The sequence below is a fragment of the Mytilus galloprovincialis genome, chromosome 9 (assembly GCF_965363235.1).
Source record: "Mytilus galloprovincialis chromosome 9, xbMytGall1.hap1.1, whole genome shotgun sequence".
Lineage (NCBI taxonomy): Eukaryota > Metazoa > Mollusca > Bivalvia > Mytilida > Mytilidae > Mytilus > Mytilus galloprovincialis.
In genome coordinates, this window is record NC_134846.1 from 88,869,622 (window position 1) to 88,890,757 (window position 21,136).

Genomic DNA, 21,136 nt, shown 5'->3' on the forward strand with positions numbered 1-21,136 from the left:
TTAGATGAATTCATTACTAGCCATAGATAAACATCATTTGAAAGTTGAAAGTTTTAAATAAAAAGAAACAAGAGGCTGTCAGAATGAAAGCAAACCGGATTTTCCTGCAGACGTCGAACCATAAACAGTTGAGCAAGAATTGATACTACATTTGCGCCTAAAACAGCTCTGGAATTGGATTTTGATTGACTCAATATTTGACACATGGGTTTGCGAGACAAAATTTATGTGGTAAAAGAACTGATATCATTGAACACTTACCTAGTATGCCAGCTTTAGCTGGCACTTATGGTAGAAGCGTCGATTTTGAATAAAGAACGATAACTCTCTCTACACAACCCATCTAAAAGTTTCGTCACTCTCGTTAAATCTCGTACGATTATTTTTTTTAACGGCGGCTGAATTTAAGGTTTCAACGCGAACTTGAAAAACGGGACAGATCGGAATAATTTCGATGTTAAATACGACATGAATTTTTATTTATTTACAAAAACAAGAATTCAGAAATTTTGGTAACCTGTGTTGTTTATTTAAATTTTATTCTAGGCCCCTACCACGGAAATTACCGAAGTTAGGACAACAACATCTGACGCCATGTTTCGTCTGCTTCAAGTTTCCATTATCAGTGAGGTCAAAACAAATTACCTAAATAATCACAGGTACTTCATTTAAAAGTTCCAAATTCATAATTAACGATAACATATATAGCGTAAAAGTTCCGTCCAGCCATGGGAACACAGAAAAAACCTCTGCCATCAATACATGTCGGATTATTTTTTAATAATGGCCATGCGGCATTCGGGATAAACCAAAACTCCAGTGCACTGGTTGAACATGATGACTTCTTATGTTCATCTGCCACATAATTCTCTACATGAAGGAACCGTGATAATGACGTTGGTTATACTCTTGAATGTGATCACGGTTATTCATGTAGCTAGTGGCGAATCCAGAACAATTCATAAGCACCCCCCCCCCTCCCCACTGACTGACCTAAAAAAGGGGGAACACTCCAGTGATTTCCTATATAACCAACATTTTTTTCCCACGAGGGGGGGTGGGGGCCTGGATCCGCCTATGGTAGCCCACAGACTTATTCAAAACTAACAAAAGTTTAAAACAAAATAAAATATGCAAATAATTCACTAATTTTGTGCTCCCTTTTGCAAACTTCTTCTTCTTCTTGTCTCCGTATAAGCATCCTATATAAGGATTGATCATCACTACCATGAGTTGTGGCGTATAAAGGAAGCATTTGGAGCCTGCATAGGTACAGATTAATGTGAGCATTTGCCTACCCAATCCCCAGCCAGGCTGTGACGGGTCTTATTACCGGAAAGTTAACCTTCCCTAAACATAATACATAAAAATAAAACGCACCAACTCACACATTCACCTGATTCGCTCAGTCCTCAAAGTATAAAAAGTGTATTATTACTATGTATCAAATATCCTTTTTTAAATATCTGTGTGTTTTAAATGGGAAAGGGCCAAACTCTCAACAATTCTTTTCATTGATTATGTCACATATCAGATATCTACCTGATACAGTCCCTGGAGATGGAAACTGTTTTTGTTTCTCTCTCTAAGTTTAATCATAAGAGGAGACTTGAGTTTGTGTATTACAGTGTATGCTTTAGTACTGTATAGATAATATTGTATGCTCCCATAAATTGTCCAAAAATGGATTTTATGGGAAGATGGGGTTATTATGAGAATACCATGTGACTTTGATAGGTATATACAGGGCATGTTTATACTTGGAAGTATGTGGGCTACATGTACATCCTCTAAAATTCAAGCTGCAGCAGTCGCCTGTATATTTTATGCGTCAGTTTAAACCTGATCAAAGCATTTTCACTCTACCAAGTACATGTGTACTTTATCACTATATCAGGTTTACATTTCAACCTTTTTAGCAATACACAATTATGGTTATATAACATCACAATACCAAAATTGCATTTAGTAACCAAATTGCACCTACATGTATTCAACAAAAAAAGCTGATGAAATCTTACAAGTTTTCCTTCACCATGTGAAGTTAACTTATTATCATATTTTTAAAATGAGCAAATTAAATTTGTTGCCAGCATCCTTTTTGTTCAAAATATAATAGTCATGATAGTTCAAGCATGGAATGATGTCAAATTGTTCAAATATTTGAAGGAATAAAACAAAACATCTGTTTATATTCCAGTTTTAAGGATTTGAAATTAAACATGTAACATGTAATGATGTCTGGAATTTGGGTACTGACCTCATTACAGAATCATGGATTGTATGTAGGTCAGTTCAAACCCATTTCTTTATGACTCTACATACATGGACTCAAAATTAAATTGGTGTAACTATGTTGTAAACAAGGAAAGTCTACAAAATAAGCACATAATTGACTTTTGTCTAGTTCATAAAAAAAGCTGGTGAAAAACTGACAATATATATAGGTGCAATTTGGGTACTCTCATGTAAGCAACTTCACAACTACAAACTTATTTTTATGACCAAAAAGGGAATTAAAAAAAAATACAAACCTAAAGGCAATAAAATGCTTTGCCATGCACAGCCTGATACTATCACAGATGTATTTTTACCGGTAGCATATAAAAAAAACATCATTTTTTTTTTATGAAAATCAAGCATATTTTAATTTTAGACCCTTCAAACTTCAATATGGTCTAATTTGAAAACAGGTATCAGGTGAATCCAAACATTTCTATTCAGCAGCAGTCTCTAACTACATATCTTCTTAATTTTATATGATAGTCCTACAAACATATTGAAAATGTGTAGATTTAATTTTTTTTCTAGCTTCTCTCATGTGAAAGCGGTACCTTTTTGGTCACTATTTATGTGTTGCGTCTAAATAAGAATTGTAACACTTTATAGTGACTGAACAGGTTAAACAAATACTTCTCAAGAAGCAGAAAAAGAAGTCAACTTGAAACAGAACCAGCCTTGCCAGTATATGTATGAATAAGAACTTAGATCTGAATAGCATAGACAATATGTTAGATATATGTCCTTGTGAATAGTAAGGAAAGTTATCAATAATTCTGCAGATAATGCAATTTTTATATCAAGTGATTTGTACATTTTCTATTAAAATTTTCACTCAATCAGTGAAACATTCAAAAAGGTTAAACAAAATTTTGATTGCTGAAAGTTTCAAGCAATGGCAAGTGTTTTATTTACCAAATAACGCATGTGTTTTTGTGAGAAAAAAATATCATGTGCAATTTTGGGAATTTAAAGGAAAGAAAGTCCTTTTACTGCGCATTCGCGCATGCCAATTGTGAAGATACTTACCACATATCATGATACTGAAGTCGACACTATTAAGGAGTACACATCGTTGAAAAGCACAAATTAAAGATAAAATAATTAAAACACCCTATTTTGTGTGCATCTCCTGCCAAATCAGTAAAAAACAAACCCAAAAATGTTGTACCATAACCCCAAAATCAATTCTAATCTTCCTTTTGAATATTGAACCTTCTAGCCCAATTTCACGTTCAATTTTATTTTGCTGTCATATAGTAGGAACTTGAAAAGTAAGCTAAAAAAAGAATATATGCAAGAAATGACAGTCACTGTTCAGTCACTATGTCAGTTAAAAGCTCATTAGAGCTTATGTTTTTCTGTTTGTATACCTTGCAGACTCAAATAAAGCTTATTTATGTATTTATTTTACAAACCTGACTCTGAATTAGTACATGAAATTGATGTAGAACCTATAAACTGAATATGATCAGGAATACGAATGGTTTTTGTTTCAGTCGGATTTTTTTCACCGAAGCCCTTCAGCACTATCAATTAAAATTATTTAGTCAAAATTTAACACTAGTGTTTAGGTTCAACATAACAAATTGGCAAATACGACCCTATTCTATGTAATAAATAAAACACATTTTCACCTAAAAAAACTACTGTGTATAGACCTACCTGTGCGGTTTGGGAAGTTTGAAATGTTTTTAGATATATAAAAGTTAAATTTAGTTTGCATATCTGAAAGATAAAATCGTTTTTGGTGAAGATCTGGATTTAAAATATTTTTTTGTCTTCTGCTTGAACAGATATTTTTTTCATCTATTTGTGAATTGAATTTTGTTTAATTAAAAAGAAAAATACCATACCTCCTCCTGCCTTTTGAAGTTCCAATGATCATTCCCTAATTATTTTCCATCTGAACTTATTATTTTATTTTAGACAAAAACTATATGTTAATGTAGCCTAGGACATTCGTCATGAACATTCGTCCTGGACATGTAAGAAATATTTGCCACTGGGCATTAAGCAACCAACAACCAATCAATATATAGGACATTGTCTTGGTATAAAGCTGGATTTAAGGTAGCGCCTTTCTCATATTATGATCTCATATCCAAAACTTAAGTACATTGTTAGAATCAGCATACCAAAGAACTCAATGTTTGATGAAATTATAACAAAACTTTAATTTGAAATTTGGACCTCAATGTGAACCAGTATGATAAAGAAGTTGACAATGCAAAAACTCTCACTATATGGTTAGATTCAGCATATCATAGAACCACATACATTCAACAATCAAACAAAGTTTAATTTGGACCCGGATTTGAACAAACATAGCAACTAGGCCCAAAATCCAATATTTAAATACAGGTTAAGATTCAGCATTTGAAATTTAATTTATATTTGAATGAAACATAGTTTAATTTCATCCAGACAATTTCTGTTCAAAGGAAATAACTCAAACTAAATAGATAGTTCTATGTTATGTTATTGTATCTATTTTCAGATTATAATCAATAATATCTAAACATTATATTAACCAGTGATTCAGTGACGGCTCAATTCTCCGAAATAAGATGTGATTTTAAAGCGATTACAATTTGAACAATTCAAAAGCACCAGGGTTAGATAATATTGTAAATGAATGCATGAAAGTAACTTCATGCAAATTTTGTCCATACTACCTTACATTATTTAATCTAATTTAATAGTGGTGATAGTCCTGAAACATGGACATTTGGAATTATCAAAGCTATTTACAAAAAAAAAGGTGAGTCGAAGTACCCGACAATTATCGGGCGATTTCTTTAGTGTCATGTTTAGGTAAAGTGTTTACTTCAAACTAAAATACAAAATTAAATCGTAAACCTAGTATTTTTTGTATTACGACTTATCTTTATTTAAGAAATGAATGCTACTTTTTGTTAATTCATTGGGGTGTTAAAGCGTTGACCGAATTACATTTTGTATGAAGCGCAGATGCGCTTCATTTTAAAAATGTACGCACAGTCAACGCTTTTGCAACCCTATGACATTCCTAAAAGAAGCATTCAATACTTATAATTACATTTTTTCACTTTGATCATGAAAACTTTATTTTTATCATATTAATTTTTTTAAATAAACTGTGCACTTTTATATGATAGCAGGTGTCATCGTGAATGTTAAAGTTTATTGAGATATGAAGGTGAATTCAAGCATGACGCACAAGCGTTGTTATATAATCAAAATAATGGATTCTTCTGAAACATACATGCAATGCAATTATTTGTTTATGAAATATTCGTCGAAAACGTGATTGGTATGATACCTACTGTAACATCTAATGTCCACGAAACTTCTTTCTAAATTATTAACATCTATTTTATCAGCAATCAAAGACGGGCTTTAAAGTTAATGTGAAACTGCCAATTCAAAAGGTGGTGTGAATACAGAAACAGTTAGGTCGACTTCATATCTCAATTTACATAAAGAAATTGACAATGAGGGTCGGTTGATGATTTCAGCTTCCAATTGTGAACTTTCCTTTTCTAATTTCTTCTTTCATTATGCATCACCGAACATCTAATAAATTTATGTTTGTTTTACAGGGTAAGGACTGCTTCAGTACCAGTACAATAACCGTTCATTATGTATCACCGAACATCTAATATATTTGTGTTTGTTTGACAGGGTAAGGACTGCTTCAGTACCAGTACAATAACCTTTCAATGTGTCTCACAGAAGATCTAATATACTTGTGTTTGTTTTACAGGGAAAGACTGCTGCAGTATCAGTACAATAACCTTCCATTATGTATCACCGAAGATCTAATATACTTGTGTTTGGTTTCAGGGTAAAGCCTGCTGTTGTACCAGTACAATAACCTTCTATTACGTCTCACCGAAGATCTAATATACTTGTGTTTCTTTTACAGGATAATGACTGCTGCAGTACCAGTACAATAACCTTCCATTATGTATCACCGAAGATCTAATATACTTGTGTTTGCTTTAAAGGGTAAGGACTGCTGCAGTACCAGTATAATAACCTTCCATAATGTCTCACCGAAGATCTAATATACTTGTGTTTGTTTTACAGGATAAGGACTGCTGCAGTACTAGTACAATAACCTTCTATTATGTATCACCAAAGATCTAATACACTTGTGTTTGCTTTACAGGATAAAGACTGCTGCAGTACCAGTACAATAACCTTCCATAATGTCTCACCGAAGATCTAATATACTTCTGTTTGCTTTACAGGATTAGGACTGCTGCAGTACTGTATAGAATAATAACCTTCCATTATGTCTCACCGAAGATCTAATATACTTGTGTTTGTTTTACAGGATAAGGACTGCTGCAGTACCAGAACAATAACCTTCTATTATGTATCACCGAAGATCTAATATACTTGTGATTGTTTTACAGGATAAAGACTGCTGTAGTACCAGTACAATAACCTTTTATTATGTTTAACCGAAGATCTAATATATTTGTGTTTGTTTTACAGGGTAAAGACTGCTGCAGTACCAGAACAATAACCTTCTATTATGTCTCACCGAAGATCTAATATACATGTGTTTGTTTTACAGGGTAAAGACTGCTGTAGTACCAGTACAATAACCTTCCATAATGTATCACCGAAATTCTAATAAGCTTGTGTGTGTTTTACAGGATAAGGACTCCTGCAGTACCAGTACAATAACCTTCCATTATGTCTCAACGAAGATCAAATATCCTTGTGTTTGTTTTACAGGGTAAAGACTGCTGCAGTACCAGTAAAATAACCTTCTATTATGTTTAACTGAGGATCTAATATATTTGTGTTTGTTTTATAGGGTAAAGGCTGCTGCTGCAGTACCAGTACAATAACCTTCCATTATGTATCACCAAAGATCTAATATACTTGTGTTTGTTTTACAGGGTAAATACTGCTGCAGTACCAGTACAATAACCGTCCATTATGTATCACCGAAGATCTAATATACTTGTGTTTGTTTTACAGGGTAAGGACTGCTGCAGTACCAGTACAATAACCTTCGATTATGTTTCAACGAAGATCAAATATCCTTGTGTTTGTTTTACAGGGTAAAGACTGCTGCAGTACCAGAACAATAACCTTCCATAATGTATCACCGAAGATATTATATACTTGTGTTTGTTTTACAGGATAAGGACTGCTACAGTACCAGTATAACAACCTTCCATTATGTCTCACCGAAGATCTAATATACTTGTGTTTGTTTTACAGGATAAGGACTGCTACAGTACCAGTATAATAACCTTCCATTATCTCTCACCGAAGATCTAATATACTTGTGTTTGTTTTACAGGGTAAAGACTGCTGCAGTACCAGTATAATAACCTTCCATTATGTCTCACCGAAGATCTAATATACTTGTGTTTGTTTTACAGGATAAGGACTGCTACAGTACCAGTACAATAACCTTCGATTATCTCTCACCGAAGATCTAATATACTTGTGTTTGTTTTACAGGGTAAAGACTGCTGCAGTACCAGTACAATAACCTTCCATTATGTATCACCGAAGATTTAATATACTTGTGTCTGTTTTACAGAATAAAGAATGCTGCAATACCAGTACAATAACCTTCCATAATGACTGACCGAAGATCTAATATACTTGTGTTTGTTTTACAGGGAAAAACTACTGCAGTACCAGTACAATAACCTTCTATTATGTATCACCGAAGATCTAATATTGTTGTGTTTGTTTTACAGGATAAGGACTGCTGTAGTACCAGTAAAATAACCTTCCATTATGTCTCACCGAAGATCTATTATATTTGTGTTTGTTTTACAGGGTAAGGACTTCTGCAGTACCAGTACATTTATCGTCCATTATGTCTCACTGAAAATCTAATATACTTGTGTTTGTTTTACAGGATAAAGACTGCTGCAGTACCAGTACAATAACCTTCCATTATGTCTAACTGAAGATCTAATATACTTGTGTTTGTTTTACAGGATAAAGACTGCTGTAGTACCAGTACAATAACCTTTTATTATGTTTAAACGAAGATCTAATATATTTGTGTTTGTTTTACAGGGTAAAGACTGCTGAAGTACCAGAACAATAACCTTCTATTATGTCTCACCGAAGATCTAATATACTTGTGTTTGTTTTACAGGATAAGGACTGCTGAAGTACCAGAACAATAACCTTCCATTATCTCTCCCCGAAGATCTAATATACTTATGTTTGTTTTACAGGGTAAGGACTGTTGCACTACCAGAACAATAACATTCCATTATGTCTCACCGAACTACTATACTTGTGTTTGTTTTACAGGATAAGGACTCCTGCAGTACCAGAACAACAACCTTCCATAATGTCTCACCGAAGATCTAATATACTTGTGTTTGTTTTACAGGGTAAGAACTGCTGCACTACCAGTACAATAACCTTCCATTATGTATCACCGAAGATCTAATATACTTGTGTTTGTTTTACAGGGTAAAGACTGCTGCAGTACCAGTACAATAACCTTCCATAATGTATCACCGAAATTCTAATAAGCTTGTGTTTGTTTTACAGGATAAGGACTCCTGCAGTACCAGTACAATAACCTTCCATAATGTATCACCGAAATTCTAATAAGCTTGTGTTTGTTTTACAGGATAAGGACTGCTGCAGTACCAGTACAATAACCTTCCATTATGTCTCACCGAAGATCTAATACACTTGTGTTTGTTTTACAGGGTAAGGACTGCTGCAGTACCAGTACAATAACCTTCGATTATGTTTCACCGAAGATCTAATATTCTTGTGTTTGCTTTACAGGGTAAGGACTGCTGTAGTACCAGAACAATAACCTTCCATTATGTTTCACCGAAGATCTAATATACTTGTGTTTGTTTTACAGGATAAAGACTGCTGCAATACCAGTAAAACAACCTTCCATTATCTCTCACCGAAGATCTCATATACTTGTGTTTGTTTTACAAGATAATGACTGCTGTAGAACCAGAACAATAACCTTCCATTATGTATCACCGAAGATCTAATATACTTGTGTTTGTTTTACAGGATAAAGACTGCTGTAGTACCAGTACAATAACCTTTTATTATGTTTAAACGAAGATCTAATATATTTGTGTTTGTTTTACAGGGTAAAGACTGCTGAAGTACCAGAACAATAACCTTCTATTATGTCTCACCGAAGATCTAATATACTTGTGTTTGTTTTACATGATAAAGACTGCTGTAGTACCAGTACAATAACCTTCTATTATGTTTAACTGAAGATCTAATATATTTGTGTTTGTCTAACAGGGTAAAGACTGCTGCAGCACCAGAACAATAACCTTCTATTATGTCTCACGGAAGATCTAATATACTTGTGTTTGTTTTACAGGGTAAAGACTGCTGCAGTACCAGAACAATAACCTTCTATTATGTCTCACCGAAGATCTAATATACTTGTGTTTGTTTTACATGATAAAGACTGCGTTAGTACCAGTACAATAACCTTCTATTATGTTTAACTGAAGATCTAATATATTTGTGTTTGTCTAACAGGATAAAGACTGCTGCAGCACCAGAACAATAACCTTCTATTATGTCTCACGGAAGATCTAATATACTTGTGTTTGTTTTACAGGGTAAAGACTGCTGCAGTACCAGTACATTAACCTTCTATTATGTTTAACCGAAGATCTAATATATTTGTGTTTGTTTTACAGGGTAAAGGCTGCTGCAGTACCAGTACAATAACCTTCCATTATGTATCACCGAAGATCTATTATACTTGTGTTTGTTTTACAGATTAAAGACTGCTGCAGTACCAGTACAATAACCTTCCATAATGTCTCACCGAAGATCTAATATACTTGTGTTTGTTTTACAGGATAAAGACTGCTGTAGTACCAGTACAATAACCTTCCATTATGTCTTACCGAAGATCTAATATACTTGTCTTTGTTTGTTTTACAGGGTAAAGACTGCTGCAGTACCAGAACAACAACCTTCCATTATGTCTCACCGAAGATCTAATATACTTGTGTTTGTTTTACAGGATAAAGACTGCTGCAGTACCAGTACAATAACCTTCCATTATGTCTAACTGAAGATCTAATATACCTATGTTTGCTTTACAGGGTAAAGACTGCTGCAGAACCAGAACAATAACCTTCCATTATCTCTCCCCGAAGATCTAATATACTTATGTTTGTTTTACAGGGTAAGGACTGTTGCACTACCAGAACAATAACATTCCATTATGTCTCACCGAATATCTAATATACTTGTGTTTGTTTTACAGGATAAGGACTCCTGCAGTACCAGAACAACAACCTTCCATAATGTCTCACCGAAGATCTAATATACTTGTGTTTGTTTTACAGGGTAAGAACTGCTGCACTACCAGTACAATAACCTTCCATTATGTATCACCGAAGATCTAATATACTTGTGTTTGTTTTACAGGGTAAAGACTGCTGCAGTACCAGTACAATAACCTTCCATAATGTATCACCGAAATTCTAATAAGCTTGTGTTTGTTTTACAGGATAAGGACTCCTGCAGTACCAGTACAATAACCTTCCATAATGTATCACCGAAATTCTAATAAGCTTGTGTTTGTTTTACAGGATAAGGACTGCTGCAGTACCAGTACAATAACCTTCCATTATGTCTCACCGAAGATCTAATACACTTGTGTTTGTTTTACAGGGTAAGGACTGCTGCAGTACCAGTACAATAACCTTCGATTATGTTTCACCGAAGATCTAATATTCTTGTGTTTGCTTTACAGGGTAAGGACTGCTGTAGTACCAGAACAATAACCTTCCATTATGTTTCACCGAAGATCTAATATACTTGTGTTTGTTTTACAGGATAAAGACTGCTGCAATACCAGTAAAACAACCTTCCATTATCTCTCACCGAAGATCTCATATACTTGTGTTTGTTTTACAAGATAATGACTGCTGTAGAACCAGAACAATAACCTTCCATTATGTATCACCGAAGATCTAATATACTTGTGTTTGTTTTACAGGATAAAGACTGCTGTAGTACCAGTACAATAACCTTTTATTATGTTTAAACGAAGATCTAATATATTTGTGTTTGTTTTACAGGGTAAAGACTGCTGAAGTACCAGAACAATAACCTTCTATTATGTCTCACCGAAGATCTAATATACTTGTGTTTGTTTTACATGATAAAGACTGCTGTAGTATCAGTACAATAACCTTCTATTATGTTTAACTGAAGATCTAATATATTTGTGTTTGTCTAACAGGGTAAAGACTGCTGCAGCACCAGAACAATAACCTTCTACTATGTCTCACGGAAGATCTAATATACTTGTGTTTGTTTTACAGGGTAAAGACTGCTGCAGTACCAGTACATTAACCTTCTATTATGTTTAACCGAAGATCTAATATATTTGTGTTTGTTTTACAGGGTAAAGGCTGCTGCAGTACCAGTACAATAACCTTCCATTATGTATCACCGAAGATCTATTATACTTGTGTTTGTTTTACAGATTAAAGACTGCTGCAGTACCAGTACAATAACCTTCCATAATGTCTCACCGAAGATCTAATATACTTGTGTTTGTTTTACAGGATAAAGACTGCTGTAGTACCAGTACAATAACCTTCCATTATGTCTTACCGAAGATCTAATATACTTGTCTTTGTTTGTTTTACAGGGTAAAGACTGCTGCAGTACCAGTACAATAACCTTCCATAATGTTTAACCGAAGATCTAGTATACTTGTGTTTGTTTTACAGGGTAAGGACTGCTGTAGTACCAGTACAATAACCTTCCATAATGTTTAACCGAAGATCTAGTATACTTGTGTTTGTTTTACAGGGTAAGGACTGCTGCAGTACCAGTACAATAACCTTCTATTATGTATCAACGAAGATCTAATATTCTTGTGTTTGTTTTACAGGATAAGGACTGCTGTAGTACCAGTAAAAAAACCTTCTATTATGTCTCACCGAAGATCTATTATATTTGTGTTTGTTTTACAGGGTAAGGACTTCTGCAGTACCAGTACATTTATCGTCCATTATGTCTCACCGAATATCTAATATACTTGTGTTTGTTTTACAGGATAAAGACTGCTGCAGTACCAGTACAATAACCTTCCATTATGTCTGACCGAAGATCTAATATACTTGTGTTTGTTTTACACGATAAAGACTGCTGCAGAACCAGAACAATAACCTTCCATTATCTCTCACCGAAGATCTAATATACTTATGTTTGTTTTACAGGGTAAGGACTGCTGCAGTACCAGTACAATAACCTTCCATTATGTATCACCGAAGATCTAATATACTTATGTTTGTTTTACAGGGTAAGGACTGCTGCAGTACCAGTACAATAACCTTCCATTATGTATCACCGAAGATCTAATATACTTATGTTTGTTTTACAGGGTAAGGACTGCTGCACTACCATAACAATAATATTACATTATGTCTCACCGAAATTCAAATATACTTGTGTTTGTTTTACAGTATAAGGACTCCTGCAGTACCAGTACAATAACCTTCCATAATGTCTCACCGAAGATCTAATATACTTGTGTTTGTTTTACAGGGTAAGGACTGCTGCAGTACCAGTACAATAACCTTCCATAATGTCTCACGGAAGATCTAATATACTTGTGTTTGTTTTACAGGGTAAGGACTGCTGCAGTACCAGTACAATAACCTTCCATAATGTATCACCGAAATTCTAATATGCTTGTGTTTGTTTTACAGGGTAAGGACTGATGCAGTACCAGTACAATAACCTTCCATTATGTATCACCGAAGATCTAATATACTTGTGTTTGTTTTACAGGGTAAGGACTGCTGCAGAACCAGAACAATAACCTTCCATTATGTATCACCGAAGATCTAATATACTTGTGTTTGTTTTACAGGGTAAAGATTGCAGCAGTACCAGTACAATAACCTTCCATAATGTATCACCGAAATTCTAATATGCTTGTGTTTGTTTTACAGGGTAAGGACTGCTGCAGTACCAGTACAATAACCTTCCATTATATATCACCGAAGATCTAATAGACTTGTGTTTGTTTTACAGGATAAAGACTCTTGCAATACCAGTACAATAACCTTCCATAATGTCTGACCGAAGATCTAATATACTTGTGTTTGTTTTACAGGAAAAGACTGCTGCAGTACCAGTACAATAACCTTCTATTATGTATCAACGAAGATCTAATATTGTTGTGTTTGTTTTACAGGATAAGGACTGCTGTAGTACCAGTAAAATAACCTCCCATTATGTCTCACCGAAGATCTAATATTGTTGTGTTTGTTTTACAGGGTAAAGACTTCTGCAGTACCAGTACATTTACCGTTCATTATGTCTCACCGAAGATCTAATATACTTGTGTTTGTTTTACAGGGTAAGGACTTCTGCAGTACCAGTACATTTACCGTCAAATATGTCTCACTGAAGATCTAATATATTTGTGTTTGTTTAACAGGGTAAAGACTTCTGCAGTACCAGTACATTTACCGTCAATTATGTCTCACCGAAGATCTATTATATTTGTGTTTGTTTTCCAGGGTAAAGACTGCAGCAGTACCAGTACAATAACCTTCCATAATGTATCACCGAAATTCTAATATGCTTGTGTTTGTTTTACAGGATAAGGACTCCTGCAGTACCAGTACAATAACCTTTCATTATGTCTCAACAAAGATCTAATATATTTGTGTTTGTTTTACAGGATAAATACTGCTGTAGTACCAGTACAATAACCTTTTATTATGTTTAACCGAAGATCTAATATATTTGTGTTTGTTTTACAGGGTAAAAACTGCTGCAGTACCAGGACAATAACCTTCTATTATGTCTCACGGAAGATCTAATATACTTGTGTTTGTTTTACAGGGTAAACACTGCTGCAGTACCAGTACAATAACCTTCTATTATGCTTAACCGAAGATCTAATATATTTGTGTTTGTTTTACAGGGTAAATGCTGCTGCAGTACCAGAACAATAACCTTCTATTATGTCTCACGGAAGATCTAATATACTTGTGTTTGTTTTACAGGGTAAACACTGCTGCAGTACCAGTACAATAACCTTCTATTATGCTTAACCGAAGATCTAATATATTTGTGTTTGTTTTACAGGGTAAAGACTGCTGCAGAATCAGTACAATAACCTTCCATTCTGTCTCACCGAAGATCTAATATACTTGTGTTTGTTTTACAGGGTAAGGATTGCTGCAGAACCAGTAAAAAAACCTTCCATTATGCCTCCCCAAAGATCTAATATACTTTTTGTTTGTTTTACAGGGTAAGGACTGCTGCAGTACCAGTACAATAACCTTCCATTATGTATCACCGAAGATCTAATAAACTTGTGTTTGTTTTACAGGCTAAGGACTGCTGCAATACCAGTACAATAACCTTCCATAATGTCTGACCGAAGATCTAATATACTTGTGTTTGTTTTACAGGAAAAGACTGCTGCAGTACCAGTACAATAACCTTCTATTATGTATCAACGAAGATCTAATATTGTTGTGTTTGTTTTACAGGATAAAGACTGCTGCAGTACCAGTACAATAACCTTCCATTATGTCTCACCAAAGATCTATTATATTTGTGTTTGTTTTACAGGGTAAGGACTGCTGCAGTACCAGTACATTTACCGTCAAATATGTCTCACTGAAGATTTAATATATTTGTGTTTGTTTTACAGAGTAAGGACTTCTGCAGTACCAGTACATTTATCGTCCATTATGTCTCACCGAATATCTAATATACTTATGTTTGTTTTACAGGGTAAGGACTGCTGCACTACCAGAACAATAACCTTCCATTATCTCTCACCGAAGATCTAATATACTTATGTTTGTTTTACAGGATAAAGACTGCTGCAGTACCAGTACAATAACCTTCCATTATGTCTTACTGAAGATCTAATATACTTGTGTTTGTTTGTTTTACAGGGTAAAGACTGCTGCAGTACCAGAACTATAACCTTCCATTATGTCTCACCGAAGATCTAATATACTTGTGTTTGTTTTACAGTATAAGGACTCCTGCACTACCAGTCAAATAACCTTCCATAATGTCTCACCGAAGATCTAATATACTTGTAGTTGTTTTACAGGGTAAGAACTGCTCCAGTACCAGTACAATAACCTTCCATTATGTATCACCGAAGATCTAATATACTTGTGTTTGTTTTACAGGGTAAAGACTGCTGCAGTACCAGTACAATAACCTTCCATAATGTATCACCGAAATTCTAATATGCTTGTGTTTGTTTTACAGGATAAGGACTCCTGCAGTACCAGTACAATAACCTTCCATATTGTCTCACCGAAGATCTAATATACTTGTGTTTGATTTACAGAGTAAGGACTGCTGCAGTACCAGTACAATAACCTTCTTTTATGTATCACCGAAGATCTAATATACTTGTGTTTGTTTTACAGGACAAAGACTGCTGTAGTACCAGTACAATAACCTTCTATTATGTCTCACCGAAGATCTAATATACTTGTGTTTGTTTTACACGATAAAGACTGCTGCAGTACCAGTACAATAACCTTCCATTATCTCTCACCGAAGATCTAATATACTTATGTTTGTTTTACAGGACAAAGACTGCTGTAGTACCAGTACAATAACCTTCTATTATGTTTAACCGAAGATCTAATATATTTGTGTTTGTTTTACAGGGTAAAGGCTGCTGCAGTAACAGAACAATAACCTTCTATTATATCTCACGGAAGATCTAATATACTTGTGTTTGTTTTACAGGGTAAAGACTGTTGCAGTACCAGTACAATAACCTTCCATTATGTTTAACCGAAAATCTAATATACTTGTGTTTGTTTTACAGGGTAAAGACTGCTGCAGTACCAGAACAATTACCTTCCATTATGTCTCACCAAAGATGTAATATACTTGTGTTTGTTTTACAGGGTAAAGACTGCTGCAGCACCAGTACAATAACCTTCCATTATGTCTTACTGAAGATCTAATATACTTGTGTTTGTTTGTTTTACAGGGTAAAGACTGCTGCAGTACCAGAACTATAACCTTCCATTATGTCTCACCGAAGATCTAATATACTTGTGTTTGTTTTACAGGGTAATGACTGCTGCAGAACCAGTAAAATAACATTCCATTATGCCTCCCCAAAGATCTAATATACTTTTGTTTGTTTTACAGGGTAAGGACTGCTGCAGTACCAGTACAATAACCTTCCATAATGTCTCACCGAAGATCTAATATACTTGTGTTTGTTTTATAGGGTAAGGACTGCTGCAGTACCAGTACAATAACCTTCCATAATGTCTCACCGAAGATCTAATATACTTGTTTTTGTTTTACAGGGTAAGGACTGCTACAGTACCAGTAAAATAACCTTCCATTATGTGTCACCGAAGATCTATTATATTTGTGTTTGTTTTACAGAGTAAGGACTTCTGCAGTACCAGTACATTTATCGTCCATTATGTCTCACCGAATATCTAATATACTTGTGTTTGTTTTATAGAATAAAGACTGCTGCAGTACCAGTACAATAACCTTCCATTATGTCTGACCGAAGATCTAATATACTTGTGTTTGTTTTACACGATAAAGACTGCTGCAGAACCAGAACAATAACCTTCCATTATCTCTCACCGAAGATCTAATATACTTATGTTTGTTTTACAGGGTAAGGACTGCTGCAGTACCAGTACAATAACCTTATATTATGTTTAACCGAAGATCTAATATATTTGTGTTTGTTTTACAGGGTAAAGACTGCTGCAGTACCAGAACAATAACCTTCCATTATGTTTAACCGAAGATCTAATATACTTGTGTTTGTTTGTTTTACAGGGTAAAGACTGCTGCAGTACCAGAACAATAACCTTCCATTATGTTTAACTGAAGATCTAATATACTTGTGTTTGTTTGTTTTACAGGATAAAGACTGCTGCAGTACCAGAACTATAACCTTCCATTATGTCTCACCGAAGATTTAATATACTTGTGTTTGTTTTACAGGGGAAGGACTGCTGCAGAACCAGTAAAATAACCTTCCATAATGTATCACCGAAAATCTAATATACTATTGTTTGTTCTACAGGGTAAGGACTGCTGCAGAACCAGTAAAATAACCTTCCATTATGCCTCCCCAAAGATCTAATATACTTTTGTTTGTTTTACAGGGTAAGGACTGCTGCAGTACCAGTACAATACCCTTCCATAATGTCTCACCGAAGATCTAATATACTTGTGTTTGTTTTACAGGGTCAAGACTGCTGCAGTACCAGTACAATAACCTTCCATTATGTGTCACCGAAGATCTAATATACTTGTGTTTGTTTTACAGGGTAAGGACTGCTGCAGTACCAGTACAATAACCTTCCATTATGTGTCACCGAAGATCTAATATACTTGTGTTTGTTTTACAGGGTAAGGACTGCTGCAGTACCAGTACAATAACCTTCCATTATGTGTCACCGAAGATCTAATATACTTGTGTTTGTTTTACAGGGTAAGGACTGCTGCAATACCAGTACAATAACCTTCCATAATGTCTGACCGAAGATCTAATACACTTGTAATTGTTTTACAGGAAAAGACTGCTGCAGTACCAGTACAATAACCTTCTATTATGTATTAACGAAGATCTAATATTGTTGTGTTTGTTTTACAGGATAAAGACTGCTGTAGTACCAGTAAAATAACCTTCCATTATGTCTCACCAAAAATCTATTATATTTGTGTTTGTTTTACAGGGTAAGGACTTCTGCAGTACCAGTACATTTACCGTCAATTATGTCTCACTGAAGATCTAATATACTTGTGTTTGTTTTACAGGATAAAGACTGCTGCAGTACCAGTACAATAACCTTCCATTATGTCTGACCGAAGATCTAATATACCTATGTTTGTTTTACAGGGTAAAGACTGCTGCAGAACCAGAACAATAACCTTCCATTATCTTTCACCGAAGATCTAATATACTTATGTTTGTTTTACAGGGTAAGGACTGCTGCACTACCAGAACAATAACATTCCATTATGTCTCACCGAAGATCTAATATACTTGTGTTTGTTTTACAGGCTAAGGACTGCTGCAGTACCAATACAATAACCTTCCATTATGTCTCATCGAAGATCTATTACACTTGTGTTTGTTTGTTTTACAGGGTAAGGACTGCTGCAGTACCAGAACCATAACCTTCCATTATGTCTCACCGAAGATCTAATAGACTTGTGTTTGTTTTACAGGGTAAGGACTGCTGCAGAACCAGTAAAATAACCTTCCATTATGTCTCACCGAAGATCTAATACACTTGTGTTTGTTTTACAGGGTAAAGACTGCTGCAGTACCAGTACAATAACCTTCCATTATGTCTGACCGAAGATCTAATATACCTATGTTTGTTTTACAGGGTAAAGACTGCTGCAGTACCAGTACAATAACCTTCCATAATGTCTCACCGAAGATCTAATATACTTGTGTTTGTTTTTTAACGTAAGGACTGTTGTAGTACCAGTACAATAACCTTCCATTATGTATCACCGAAGATCTAATATATTTGTGTTTACTTTACAGGGAAAGGACTGCTGCAGTACCAGTACAATAACCGTCCATTATGTCTCACCGAAGATCTAATATACTTGTGTTTGTTTGTTTTACAGGGTAAAGACTGCTGCAGTACCAGAACAATTACCTTCCATTATTTCTCACCAAAGATCTAATATACTTGTGTTTGTTTTACAGGGTAAGGACTGCTGCAGAACCAGTAAAATAACCTTCCATTATGTCTCACCGAAGATCTAATATACTGGTGTTTGTTTTACAGGGTAAGGACTGCTGCAGAACCAGTAAAATAACCTTCCATTATGTCTCACCAAAGATCTAATATACTTGTGTTTGTTTTACAGGGTAAGGACTGCTGCAGTACCAGTACAATAACCTTCGATTATGTCTCACTGAAGATCAAATATCCTTGTGTTTGTTTTACAGGGTAAAGACTGCTGCAGTACCAGTACAATAACCTTCCATTATGTCTCACCAAAGATCTAATATACTTGTGTTTGTTTTACAGGGTAAGGACTGCTGCAGTACCAGTACAATAACCTTCGATTATGTCTCACTGAAGATCAAATATTCTTGTGTTTGTTTTACAGGGTAAAGACTGCTGCAGTACCAGAACAATAACCTGCGATTATGTTTCACTGAAGATCTAATATTCTTGTGTTTGTTTTACAGGGTAAGGACTGCTGTAGTATCAGACCAATAACCTTCCATTATGTTTCACCGAAGATCTAATATACTTGTGTTTGTTTTACAGGATAAAGACTGCTGCAATACCAGTAAAATAACCTTCCATTATCTCTCACCGAAGATCTCATATACTTGTGTTTGTTTTACAGGATAAAGACTGCTGTTGTACCAAAACAATAACCTTCCATTATGTATCACCGAAGATCTAATATACTTGTGTTTGTTTTACAGGATAAAGACTGATGTAGTACCAGTACAATAACCTTTGATAGTGTTTAAACGAAGATCATATATATTTGTGTTTGTTTTACAGGGTAAAGACTGCTGCAGTACCAGAACAATAACCTTCTATTATGTCTCACCGACGATCTAATATACTTGTGTTTGTTTTACAGGATTAGGACTCTTGCAGTACCAGAACAATAACCTTCAATTATGTCTCACCGAAGATCTAATATATTTGTGTTTGTTTTACAGGGTAAGGACTGCTGCAGTACTGTATAGAACAATAACCTTTCATTATGTATCACCGAAGATCTAATATACTTGTGTTTGTTTTACAGGGTAAAGGCTGCTGCAGTACCAGTACAATAACCTTCCATTATGTCTCACGGAAGATCTAATATGCTTGTGTTTGTTTTACAGGGTAAAGACTGCTGCAGTACCAGTACAATAACCTTCCATTATGTCTCACCGAAGATCTAATATACTTGTGTTTGTTTTACAGGATAAAGACTGCTGTAGTACCAGTACAATAACCTTCTATTATGTTTAACCGAAGATCTAATATATTTGTGTTTGTTTTACAGGGTAAAGGCTGCTGAAGTACCAGAACAATAACCTTCTATTATGTTTAACCGAAGATCTAATATATTTGTGCTTGTTTTACAGGGTAAAGACTGCTGTAGTACCAGAACAATAACCTTCTATTATGTTTAACCGAAGATCTAATATATTTGTGTTTGTTTTACAGGGTAAAGGCTGCTGAAGTACCAGAACAATAACCTTCCATTATGTATCACCAAAGATCTAATATACTTGTGTTTGTTTCACAGGGTAAAGACTGCTGCAGTACCAGTACAATAACCTTCCATTATGTCTTACCGAAGATCTAATATACTTGTGTTTGTTTTACAGGGTAAGGACTGCTGCAGAACCAGTAAAATAACCTTCCATTATGTCTCACCAAAGATCTAATATACTTGTGTTTGTTTTACAGGGTAAGGACTGCTGCAGTACCAGTACAATAACCTTCTATTATGTCTCACGGAAGATCTAATATACTTGTGTTTGTTTTACAGGATAAAGACTGCTGCATTACCAGTACAATAACCTTCCATAATGTTTGACCGAAGATCTAATATACTTGTGTTTGTTTTACAGGAAAATACTGCTGCATTACCAGTACAATAACCTTCCATTATGTATCAACGAAGATCTAATATTGTTGTGTTTGTTTTACAGGATAAGGACTGCTGTAGTACCAGTAAAATAACCTTCCATTATGTCTCACCGAAGATCTATTATATTTGTGTTTGTTTTACAGGGTAAGGACTTCTGCAGTACCAATACATTTACTGCCAAATATGTCTCACCGAAGATCTAATATATTTG